The sequence below is a fragment of the Oncorhynchus masou genome, chromosome 12 (assembly GCF_036934945.1).
Source record: "Oncorhynchus masou masou isolate Uvic2021 chromosome 12, UVic_Omas_1.1, whole genome shotgun sequence".
Lineage (NCBI taxonomy): Eukaryota > Metazoa > Chordata > Actinopteri > Salmoniformes > Salmonidae > Oncorhynchus > Oncorhynchus masou.
Genome location: NC_088223.1, coordinates 11355548 through 11365921, shown reverse-complemented (window position 1 = coordinate 11365921; position 10374 = coordinate 11355548). Strand labels below are relative to the sequence as shown.

Genomic DNA, 10374 nt, shown 5'->3' with positions numbered 1-10374 from the left:
TAGTAGTAGTAATGATGATGGTAGTAGTAGTAGTAATGATGGTGGTAGTTGTAGTAATGATGATGGTAGTAGTAGTAGTAGTAGTAGAAATGATGATGGTAGTTGTAGTAGTAGTAGTAGTAGTAGTAATGATGATGGTAGTAGTAGTAGTAGTAATGATGATGGTAGTAGAAGTAGTAGTAGTAATGATGGTGGTAGTAGTAGTAGTAGTAATGATGATGGTAGTAGAAGTAGTCGTAATGATGTTTATGTGAGAGAGATAGGGAGACGGGGAGGAGGGCTGTTTATGTGAGAGAGAGAGAGAGAGGGAGACAGAGAGGAGGGCTGTGTATGTGAGAGAGAGAGAGAGAGAGAGAGAGGGAGACAGAGAGGAGGGCTGTTTATGTGAGAGAGGGAGAGAGAGGGAGACAGAGAGGAGGGCTGTTTATGTGTGAGAGAGAGAGAGAGGGAGACAGAGAGGAGGGCTGTTTATGTGAGAGAGAGAGAGAGAGGGAGACAGAGAGGAGGGCTGTTTATGTGAGAGAGAGAGAGAGAGAGAGAGAGAGAGAGGGAGAGAGGGAGACAGAGAGGAGGGCTGTTTATGTGAGAGAGAGAGAGAGAGGGAGACAGAGAGGAGGGCTGTTTATGTGTGAGAGAGAGAGAGAGAGGGAGACAGAGAGGAGGATTTTTTATGTGAGAGAGGGATAGATAGAGATATAGAGAGGAGGGATGTTTATCTGAGAGAGGGAGAGATAGAGAGACAGAGAGGGGGATGTTTATCTGAGAGAGGGATAGATAGAGATATAGAGAGGAGGGATGTTTATCTGAGAGAGGGAGAGATAGAGAGACAGAGAGGGGGATGTCTATCTGAGAGAGGGAGAGATAGTGTCAGGCATAGGTGTATAGGTGGCAGGGAAGTCAGGCGCAGGAGAGTCAAACGGAGTGTAAAATGGAGTCTTTTAATAAAGTCCACGGAGTATGCTCCATAACACTAAAATGTGCATTAACAAACAAACATGGGTACGAGGACCCGACGCGCACCTATACAACATCAAACTACACTGACAATAAAACAATCTCTGACAAAGACATGAGGGAAACAGAGGGTTAAATACACAACAGGTAATGAATGGGATTGAAAACAGGTGTGTGGGAAGACAAGACAAAACCAATGGAAAATGAAAAATGGATCAATGATGGCGAGAAGACCGGTGATGTCGAACGCCGAGCACCGCCCGAACAAGGAGAGGCAACGACTTCGGCAGAAGTCGTGACAGATAGAGAGACAGAGAGGAAGGCTGTTTATCTGAGAGAGGGAAAGATAGAGAGACAGAGAGGAGGGATGTTCATTTGATAGAGAGAAAGAGAGGAGGGATGTTCATTTGAGAGAGGGAGAGATAGAGAGACAGAGAGGAGGGATGCTCATTTGGGAGAGACAGAGAGGAGGGTTTTTTATGTGAGAGAGGGAGAGATAGAGACAGAGAGGAGGGATGCTCATTTGAGAGAGGGAGAGATAGAGAGACAGAGAGGAAGGATGCTCATTTGGGAGAGACAGAGAGGAGGGCTGTGTATCTGAGAGAGGGAGAGATAGAGAGACAGAGAGGAGGGATGCTCATTTGGGAGAGACAGAGAGGAGGGTTTTTTATCTGAGAGAGGGAGAGATAGAGAGACAGAGAGGAGGGCTGTTTATCTGAGAGAGGGAGAGATAGAGAGACAGAGAGGAGAGTTTTTTATGTGAGAGAGGGAGAGATAGAGAGACAGAGAAGAGGGATGTTCATTTGAGAGAGGGAGAGATAGAGAGACAGAGAGGAGGGATGTTTATCTGAGAGAGGGAGAGATAGAGAGACAGAGAGGAGGGATGTTCATCTGAGAGAGGGAGAGAGAGAGAAAGAGAGGAGGGATGTTCATTTGACAGAGGGGAAGAAAAAGAGAGATAAAGAGAAGCGAGCTGTGTTTGAAAGAGGGAGGAAAAAGCGAGTGAGGGAAGGCTGTTTTGAGCTGTTTTGTGCCTGAAAAGGGAGGAGGGAGGAGGAAGAGGAGAGAACTGAGCTGTCTGATCTGCACTGGTCTCTGCGATAGAGAGGAGAGAGGAAGGAGGAGAAGAGAGGAGAGGATAGGGAGATGAACAGGGATAAAGGAATACTGGACTAACCCGTGAGGTAAGGCTGTCATGGGTTGTGATATTTATAGCTACGATAGAGGTGTGTGTGCGCTTGTGTGTGTGAATGATCTGTGTATTATGTTGTTTGTGGACATGTGCATACGTGTGTGTGTGTGTGTGTGTATGTATGTGTGTGTGTGTGTGTGTGTCTGTGTGTTTGTGTGTGTGTCTGTTTGTGTTTGTGTGTGTGTGTCTTAATATTGTGTATGTGGATATGTACAAGAATTGTGCCTATGAATTTGTTTAGGTGTGTGTCTGCGCATGAGCCCAGCTCTCCATTCAACAGTAGTCTCTCTCTCATCCTACTGTGTGATAGTAAACAGTAGTCTCTCTCTCTCTCCGACTGTGTGATATTTAACAGTAGTCTCTCTCTCTCCACCTGTGTGATATTCAACAGTAGTCTCTCTCTCCTCTTGTGTGATATTCAACAGTAGTCTCTCTCCTCCTGTGTGATATTCAACAGTAGTCTCTCTCCTCCTGTGTGATATTTAACAGTAGTCTCTCTCCTCCTCCTGTGTGATATTCAACAGTAGTCTCTCTCTCCTCTTGTGTGATATTCAACAGTAGTCTCTCTCCTCCCACTGTGTGATATTTAACAGTAGTCTCTCTCCTCCTGTGTGATATTTAACAGTAGTCTCTCTCTCCCCTTGTGTGATAGTAAACAGTAGTCTCTCTCTCTCTCCCCCTGTGTGATATTTAACAGTAGTCTCTCTTCCCCCTGTGTGATATTTAACAGTAGTCTCTCTCTCTCCTCCTGTGTGATATTAAACAGTAGTCTCTCCTCCTGTGTGATATTTAACAGTAGTCTCTCTCTCTCCCCTGTGTGATATTTAACAGTAGTCTCTCTCTCTCCCCCTGTGTGATATTTAACAGTAGTCTCTCTCTCCCCTTGTGTGATAGTAAACAGTAGTCTCTCTCTCTCTCCCCCTGTGTGATATTTAACAGTAGTCTCTCTCCTCCTGTGTGATATTTAACAGTAGTCTCTCTCCTCCTGTGTGATATTTAACAGTAGTCTCTCTCTCCCCCCTGTGTGAAATTTAACAGTAGTCTCTCTCTCCCCTTGTGTGATAGTAAACAGTAGTCTCTCTCTCTCTCCCCCTGTGTGATATTTAACAGTAGTCTCTCTTCCCCCTGTGTGATATTTAACAGTAGTCTCTCTCTCTCCTCTTGTGTGATATTCAACAGTAGTCTCTCTCCTCCTGTGTGATATTTAACAGTAGTCTCTCTCCTCCTCCTGTGTGATATTAAACTGTAGTCTCTCTCCTCCTCCTGTGTGATATTAAACTGTAGTCTCTCTCCTCCTCTTGTGTGATATTAAACAGTAGTCTCACTCTCTCCCCCTGTGTCATATTAAACTGTAGTCTCTCTCCTCCTCTTGTGTGGTATTAAACAGTAGTCTCTCTCCTCCTGTGTGATATTCAACAGTAGTCTCTCTCCTCCTGTGTGATATTTAACAGTAGTCTCTCTCTCCCCCTGTGTGATATTTAACAGTAGTCTCCCTCCTCCTGTGTGATATTTAACAGTAGTCTCTCTCTCCCCCTGTGTGATATTTAACAGTAGTCTCTCTCTCCCCCTGTGTGATATTCAACAGTAGTCTCTCTCCTCCTGTGTGATATTTAACAGTAGTCTCTCTTCCCCCTGTGTGATATTTAACAGTAGTTTCTCTCTCCGACTGTGTGATATTCAACAGTAGTCTCTCTCCCCCTGTGTGATATTCAACAGTAGTCTCTCTCCTCCTGTGTGATATTCAACAGTAGTCTCTCTCATCCTGTGTGATATTTAACAATTGTCTCTCTCTCTCTCCCCTGTGTGATATTTAACAGTAGTCCCTCTCCTCCTGTGTGATATTTAACAGTAGTCTCTCTCTCTCTCTCTCTCTCCCCCTGTGTCATATTTAACAGTAGTCTCTCTCCTCCTGTGTGATATTAAACATTAGTCTCTGTCCTCCTGTGTTATATTAAAAAGTTGTCTCTCTCCCCCTGTGTGATATTCAACAGTAGTCTCTCTCCCCCCCTGTGTGATATTAAACAGTAGTCTCTCTCCCCCTGTGTGATATTCAACGGTAGTCTCTCTCCCCCTGTGTGATATTAAACAGTAGTCTCTCTCTCCCCCTGTGTGATATTCAACAGTAGTCTCTCTCCTCCTGTGTGATATTTAACAGTAGTCTCTCTCTCCCCCCTGTGTGATATTCAACAGTAGTCTCTCTCTCCCCCTGTGTGATATTTAACAGTAGTCTCTCTTTCCCCCCTGTGTGATATTCTACAGTAGTCTCTCTCCCCCTGTGTGATATTAAACAGTGGTCTCTCCTCCTGTGTGATATTAAACAGTAGTCTCACTCTCTCCCCCTGTGTCATATTAAACAGTAGTCTCTCTCTCTCCTCCTGTGTCATATTAAACAGTAGTCTCTCTCCCCTGTGTGATATTTAACAGTAGTCTCTCTCCTCCTGTGTGATATTTAACAGTAGTCTCTCTCCTCCTGTGTGATATTTAACAGTAGTCTCTCTCCTCCTGTGTGATATTTAACAGTAGTCTCCCTCCTCCTGTGTGATATTTAACAGTAGTCTCTCTCTAAATCTCTCTCTCCCCCCTGTGTCATATTTAACAGTAGTCTCTCTCTAAATCTCTCTCTCCCCCCTGTGTCATATTTAACAGTAGTCTCTCTCCTCCTGTGTGATATTAAACATTAGTCTCTCTCCTCCTGTGTTATATTAAAAAGTTGTCTCTCTCCCCCTGTGTGATATTTAACAGTAGTCTCTCTCCTCCTGTGTGATATTTAACAGTAGTCTCTCTCCTCCTGTGTGATATTTAATAGTAGTCTCTCTCTCCTCCTCCTGTGTGATATTTAACAGTAGTCTCTCTCTCTCTCTCTCTCTCTCCCCCTGTGTCATATTTAACAGTAGTCTCTCTCCTCCTGTGTGATATTAAACATTAGTCTCTCTCCTCCTGTGTTATATTAAAAAGTTGTCTCTCTCCCCCTGTGTGATATTTAACAGTAGTCTCTCATCCTCCTGTGTGATATTTAACAGTAGTCTCTCTCTCTTCCCCCTGTGTGATATTTAACAGTAGTTTCTCTCTCCGACTGTGTGATATTCAACAGTAGTCTCTCTCCCCCTGTGTGATATTCAACAGTAGTCTCTCTCCTCCTGTGTGATAGTAAACAGTAGTCTCTCTCCTCCTGTGTGATATTCAACAGTAGTCTCTCTCCTCCTGTGTGATATTTAACAGTAGTCTCTCTCATCCTGTGTGATATTTAACAATTGTCTCTCTCTCTCTCCCCTGTGTGATATTGAAAAGTAGTCTCTCTCCTCCTGTGTGATATTTAATAGTAGTCTCTCTCTCCTCCTCCTGTGTGATATTAAACTCTAGTCTCTCTCCTCCTGTGTGATATTTAACAGTAGTCTCTCTCTCTCTCTCTCTCCCCCTGTGTCATATTTAACAGTAGTCTCTGTCCTCCTGTGTTATATTAAAAAGTTGTCTCTCTCCCCCTGTGTGATATTTAACAGTAGTCTCTCATCCTCCTGTGTGATATTTAACAGTAGTCTCTCCCCCCCTGTGTGATATTAAACAGTAGTCTCTCTCCCCTGTGTGATATTCAACGGTAGTCTCTCTCCCCCTGTGTGATATTAAACAGTAGTCTCTCTCTCCCCCCTGTGTGATATTCAACAGTAGTCTCTCTCCTCATGTGTGATATTTAACAGTAGTCTCTCTCTCCCCCCTGTGTGATATTCAACAGTAGTCTCTCTCTCCCTCTGTGTGATATTTAACAGTAGTCTCTCTCTCCCCCCTGTGTGATATTCTACAGTAGTCTCTCTCCCCCTGTGTCATATTAAACAGTAGTCTCTCTCCTCCTGTGTGATATTCAACAGTAGTCTCTCTCCTCCTGTGTGATATTTAACAGTAGTCTCCCTCCTCCTGTGTGATATTTAACAGTAGTCTCTCTCTAAATCTCTCTCTACCCCCTGTGTCATATTTAACAGTAGTCTCTCTCTAAATCTCTCTCTCCCCCCTGTGTCATATTTAACAGTAGTCTCTCTCCTCCTGTGTGATATTAAACATTAGTCTCTCTCCTCCTGTGTGATATTAAACATTAGTCTCTCTCCTCCTGTGTGATATTAAAAAGTTGTCTCTCTCCCCCTGTGTGATATTTAACAGTAGTTTCTCTCTCCGACTGTGTCATATTAAACAGTAGTCTCTCTCTCCTCCTGTGTGATATTTAACAGTAGTCTCTCTCCTCCTGTGTGATATTCAACTGTAGTCTCTCTCCTCCTGTGTGATATTCAACAGTAGTCTCTCTCCTCCTGTGTGATATTTAACAGTAGTCTCTCTCATCCTGTGTGATATTTAACAATTGTCTCTCTCTCTCTCCCCTGTGTGATATTGAAAAGTAGTCTCTCTCCTCCTGTGTGATATTTAATAGTAGTCTCTCTCTCCTCCTCCTGTGTGATATTTAACAGTAGTCTCTCTCTCTCTCTCTCTCCCCCTGTGTCATATTTAACAGTAGTCTCTCTCCTCCTGTGTTATATTAAAAAGTTGTCTCTCTCCCCCTGTGTGATATTTAACAGTAGTCTCTCATCCTACTGTGTGATAGTAAACAGTAGTCTCTCTCTCTCTCCCCCTGTGTGATATTTAACAGTAGTCTCTCTCTCTCCCCCTGTGTGATATTTAACAGTAGTCTCGCTCTCCCCCCTGTGTGATATTTAACAGTAGTCTCTCTCCCCCTGTGTGATATTTAACAGTAATCTCTCTCTCCCCCTGTGTGAAATTTAACAGTAGTCTCTCTCTCCCCCTGTGTGATATTTAACAGTAGTCTCTCTCCGACTGTGTGATATTTAACAGTAGCCTCTCTCCTCCTGTGTGATATTCAACAGTAGTCTCTCTCTCCCCCTGTGTGATATTCAACAGTAGTCTGTCTCCTCCTGTGTGATATTTAACAGTAGTCTCTCTCATCCTGTGTGATATTTAACAATTGTCTCTCTCTCTCTCCCCTGTGTGATATTGAAACGTAGTCTCTCTCCTCCTGTGTGATATTTAATAGTAGTCTCTCTCTCCTCCTCCTGTGTGATATTTAACAGTAGTCTCTCTCCTCCTGTGTGATATTTAACAGTAGTCTCTCTCTCTCTCTCTCTCTCTCTCCCCCTGTGTCATATTTAACAGTAGTCTCTCTCCCCCTGTGTGATATTTAACAGTAGTCTCTCATCCTCCTGTGTGATATTTAACAGTAGTCTCTCCCCCCTGTGTGATATTAAACAGTAGTCTCTCTCCCCCTGTGTGATATTCAACGGTAGTCTCTCTCCCCCTGTGTGATATTAAACAGTGGTCTCTCCTCCTGTGTGATATTAAACAGTAGTCTCTCTCTCCCCCTGTGTGATATTTAACAGTAGTCTCTCTCTCCCCCCTGTGTGATATTCTACAGTAGTCTCTCTCCCCCTGTGTGATATTAAACAGTGGTCTCTCCTCCTGTGTGATATTAAACAGTAGTCTCACTCTCTCCCCCTGTGTCATATTAAACAGTAGCCTCTCTCTCTCTCCTCCTGTGTTATATTAAAAAGTTGTCTCTCTCCCCCTGTGTGATATTTAACAGTAGTCTCTCTCCCCCTGTGTGATATTTAACAGTAGTCTCTCTCTCCTCCTGTGTGATATTTAACAGTAGTCTCTCTCTCCCCCTGTGTGATATTTAACAGTAGTCTCTCTCCCCCTGTGTGATATTCAACAGTAGTCTCTCTCTCCTCCTGTGTGATATTTAACAGTAGTCTCTCTCTCCTCCTGTGTGATATTTAACAGTAGTCTCTCTCTCCTCCTGTGTGATATTTAACAGTAGTCTCTCTCTCCTCCTGTGTCATATTAAACAGTGGTCTCTCCTCCTGTGTGATATTAAACAGTAGTCTCTCTCTCCCCCTGTGTCATATTTAACAGTAGTCTCTCTCCTCCTGTGTTATATTAAAAAGTTGTCTCTCTCCCCCTGTGTGATATTTAACAGTAGTTTCTCTCCTCCTGTGTTATATTAAAAAGTTGTCTCTCTCCCCCTGTGTGATATTAAACATTAGTCTCTCTCCTCCTGTGTTATATTAAAAAGTTGTCTCTCTCCCCCTGTGTGATATTTAACAGTAGTTTCTCTCTCCGACTGTTTCATATTAAACAGTAGTCTCCCTCTCTCCCCCCTGTGTGATATTTAACAGTAGCCTCTCTCCTCCTGTGTGATATTTCACAGTAGTCTCTCTCCCCCTGTGTGATATTTAACAGTAGTCTCTCTCCTCCTGTGTGATATTTAACAGTAGTCTCTCTCGTCCTGTGTGATATTTAACAGTAGTCTCTCTCTCCCCCTGTGTGATATTCAACAGTAGTCTCTCTCCTCCTGTGTGATATTTAACAGTAGTCTCTCTCATCCTGTGTGATATTTAACAATTGTCTCTCTCTCTCTCCCCTGTGTGATATTGAAAAGTAGTCTCTCTCCTCCTGTGTGATATTTAATAGTAGTCTCTCTCTCCTCCTCCTGTGTGATATTAAACTCTAGTCTCTCTCCTCCTCCTGTGTGATATTAAACTGTAGTCTCTCTCCTCCTCTTGTGTGATATTAAACAGTAGTCTCTCTCTCCTCCTCCTGTGTGATATTAAACTGTAGTCTCTCTCCTCCTCTTGTGTGGTATTAAACAGTAGTCTCTCTCCTCCTGTGTGATATTAAACTGTAGTCTCTCTCCTCCTCCTGTGTGATATTTAACAGTAGTCTCCCTCCTCCTGTGTGATATTTAACAGTAGTCTCTCTCCTCCTGTGTGATATTAAACATTAGTCTCTGTCCTCCTGTGTGATATTTAACAGTAGTCTCTCTCCCCCTGTGTGATATTCAACGGTAGTCTCTCTCCCCCTGTGTGATATTAAACAGTAGTCTCTCTCTCCCCCTGTGTGATATTCAACAGTAGTCTCTCTCCCCCTGTGTGATATTCAACGGTAGTCTCTCTCCCCCTGTGTGATATTAAACAGTAGTCTCTCTCTCCCCTGTGTGATATTCAACAGTAGTCTCTCTCCTCCTGTGTGATATTTAACAGTAGTCTCTCTCTCCCCCCTGTGTGATATTCAACAGTAGTCTCTCTCTCCCCCTGTGTGATATTTAACAGTAGTCTCTCTCTCCCCCTGTGTGATATTCTACTGTAGTCTCTCTCCCCCTGTGTGATATTAAACAGTGGTCTCTCCTCCTGTGTGATATTCAACAGTAGTCTCTCTCCCCCTGTGTGATATTCAACGGTAGTCTCTCTCCCCCTGTGTGATATTAAACAGTAGTCTCTCTCTCCCCCTGTGTGATATTCAACAGTAGTCTCTCTCCTCCTGTGTGATATTTAACAGTAGTCTCTCTCTCCCCCCTGTGTGATATTAAACAGTAGTCTCTCTCCCCCCTGTGTCATATTAAACAGTAGCCTCTCTCTCTCTCCTCCTGTGTTATATTAAAAAGTTGTCTCTCTCCCCCTGTGTGATATTCAACAGTAGTCTCTCTCCCCCTGTGTCATATTAAACTGTAGTCTCTCTCCTCCTGTGTGATATTCTACAGTAGTCTCTCTCCTCCTGTGTGATATTTAACAGTAGTCTCTCTCCTACTCTTGTGTGGTATTAAACAGTAGTCTCTCTCCTCCTGTGTGATATTTAACAGTAGTCTCTCTCCTCCTCTTGTGTGATATTTAACAGTAGTCTCACTCTCTCCCCCTGTGTCATATTAAACTGTAGTCTCTCTCCTCCTCCTGTGTGATATTTAACAGTAGTCTCTCTCCTCCTGTGTGATATTTAACAGTAGTCTCCCTCCTCCTGTGTGATATTTAACAGTAGTCTCTCTCTCTCCCGCTGTGTCATATTAAACTGTAGTCTCTCTCCTCCTCTTGTGTGATATTTAACAGTAGTCTCTCTCCCCCTGTGTCATATTAAACTGTAGTCTCTCTCCTCCTCTTGTTTGGTATTAAACAGTAGTCTCTCTCCTCCTGTGTGATATTCAACAGTAGTCTCTCTCCCCCTGTGTGATATTGAACAGTAGTCTCTCTCCTCCTGTGTGATATTTAACAGTAGTCTCCCTCCTCCTGTGTGATATTCAACGGTAGTCTCTCTCCCCCTGTGTGATATTAAACAGTAGTCTCTCTCTCCCCCTGTGTGATATTCAACAGTAGTCTCTCTCCTCCTGTGTGATATTTAACAGTAGTCTCTCTCTCCCCCCTGTGTGATATTCAACAGTAGTCTCTCTCTCCCCCTGTGTGATATTT

General features: G+C 43.5%; 1 pseudogene; it reads left to right on the top strand.

Annotated features, from left to right (window-relative positions):
• Nucleotides 1-242: 242 nt before the first annotated feature.
• The window catches only part of LOC135549009 (SLIT-ROBO Rho GTPase-activating protein 1-like), a 24833-nt pseudogene continuing 14701 nt past the window's right edge, over nt 243-10374 (top strand).